Consider the following 2,500-nt stretch of genomic DNA (forward strand, 5'->3'; position numbering starts at 1 on the left):
ACCTTGCCTTGCCCTCACATGCCGTGCCCATTCAAGGCATTCCGAGAAAGTGAGGTTATTGGAGGCTTCGGATGGCGTGGCTTGCCTTGCCTTGCATTGGCATGCCATGCCCAAGTTGTGGCCTACACCAAGCCATTCAAGCCATGCGTTGCCTTACCTTGGAATTGCTCATCATCCAATGCATTCCGAGAAAGTGAGTGTAGGCGAGGCTAAGGATGGCTTGCCTTGCCTTGCCTTGCATTGGCATGCCATGCCCAAGTTGTGGCCTACACCAAGCCATTCAAGCCATGCGTTGCCTTACCTTGGAATTGCTCATCATCCAATGCATTCCGAGAAAGTGAGTGTAGGCGAGGCTAAGGATGGCTTGCCTCGCCTTGCCTTGGCATGCCGTGCCCATGATGTGGCCTTGACCAAGCCATTCAAGCCATGCGTTGCCTTCGCCTTGGCATGCCGTGGCCTTGCCTCGCCATGCGATGCATTCCGACAAAGTGACGCGAAGCGGAAGCCTATCATGGCGTAAAAATGTCGACAAAATTTTTCGACATTTGAATAATGGGGTTTGACAAGGTTTGAAAAATTCAATACAAATGGTAGGCTTGAATGTCGACAAAGTGACGCGAAGCGGAAGCCTACCACGGCGTAAAAATGTCGACAGAATTTTTCGGACCTTGTCCTGCCATGGGCTGCGCGCAGCATGCCGGCAGCCTGTGCGCAGCGTGCGCACAGCATGTCGGCAGCGTGCGCGCTGCTGAGACTGTCGACAGAAATTTTCGAAACTTGTCCTGCCATGCGCGCGCGCAGCGTGCGCACAGCATGCCGGCAGCGTGCGCACAGCATGCCGGCAGCGTGCGCGCACCATGCCGGCAGCGTGCGCGCAGCTTGCGCGCAGCGTGCTGATTCTGTCGACAGTGAGGCTAGCGAAACTTGTCCTGCCATGGCGTGCGCGCAGCCTGTGCGCGCAGCTTGCGCATCTGTCGACAGTGAGGCTAGCGAACTTGTCCTGCCATGGCATGCGCTGTGCGCAGCCTGTGCGCAGCGTGCGCGCAGCTTGCGCATCTGTCGACAGTGAGGCTAGCGAAACTTGTCCTGCCATGGCATGCGCGGCGCCTGCGCGCAGCCTGCGCGCAGCATGCGCACAACATGCGCACAGGCTGTGCGCAGCGTGCGCGGAGCTTGCGCGCAGCTTGCGCGGAGCTTGCGCGCAGCTTGCGCATCTGTCGACAGTGAGGCTAGCGAAACTTGTCCTGCCATGGCATGCGCGCAGCGTGCGCGCAGTCTGTGCGCAGCATGCGCGCAGCCTGTGCGCAGCGTGCGCGCAGCTTGCGCATCTGTCGACAGTGAGGCTAGCGAAACTTGTCCTGCCATGGCATGCGCGCAGTCTGCGCGCAGCATGCGCGCAGCCTGCGCGCAGCATGTGCGCAGCATGCCGGCAGCATGGTTCCAGGTTTTTTCAAATGTCGACAGAATTTTTCAAATCTTGTCAAACCCCGTTTTTATTGAAATTTCCTCGCACAATAAGCTCCCCATAAGTAGTCTATGATTTTTAGGACCTTCTCCAACTTACAAAACTAAAAAATTCCTCCCGGATTTGTTTTAATGATTTTTTCAATTTTACGACTTCTAAAAATAATAAAAAATACTTCCCGACTTCAAAAATTTATGAAACTTTTTCCCATCATAGATTGCATGTTTCTTAGTATCCCTGCAAAAAATCACGTCCAAATACCTTGTATTGAATTATTTAGAGCCCATTATGACTCCTCGCGCATAGGTGATGTCTCTTCCTGTCAAAGGGCTAAATGCATAAAATGCTATATAGGGGGGTGTGTGTTGCCTGCATATGCATGGCAGCCCATGCCTTCCTAGCTGCAGCCCCCTTCCCCCACGCCACACCCATGTCATGTTGCCTCGATATGTTGCCTCGGTATTATGGGTTTGGTGTCGGGGTCGGGGGGCTGCCACCCATGGCGGTGGTGGCCGGAATCCGGCCGCCGCCACCACGCCGCCGCCATGGGTGAGGGAGGAAAAAAAAGGCGTGGAAAGTTGCGAAATGGGGTTGTCTAGGCTTTTTTTTGGCATGGGAGAGCATGGAGTGCTAGGAACTCCTTCTCAAATGCACGGGCATGTCGACCACAACCTCATTTCGCAACAACAACCACTCGTGTGGGGTGGCGGTGGGTGGATAGTCGCGGATTGGGGCTTGCCAAGCCAATGTTTTCAAAAAATTTCATCAAAATTAAAAACAAATGTTTTGTTGCCTTCGGATTTGTGGGCGAGCGGCGAGTCGGAGTGGAGCCGGTAAAGTTTAACCTCGGTGTGCACGGTTGTTTTTAGAAACTCAATCCAATGCCGGGGACGTTGAAAGTGACGCTCTTATGAGTTGCAAACCCGCAAGATTTAAAGAACCTTTTCAAAACAATTTCAAACCAACAAGATTTAAAAACAGAAATTTTCATCAAAATGAAAAACAAATGTTTTGTTGCCTTCGGACTAGTGGGCG

Source organism: Prunus avium, unplaced genomic scaffold (genome assembly GCF_965620075.1).
Source record: "Prunus avium unplaced genomic scaffold, drPruAviu1.hap1.1 HAP1_SCAFFOLD_96, whole genome shotgun sequence".
Classification (NCBI taxonomy): domain Eukaryota; kingdom Viridiplantae; phylum Streptophyta; class Magnoliopsida; order Rosales; family Rosaceae; genus Prunus; species Prunus avium.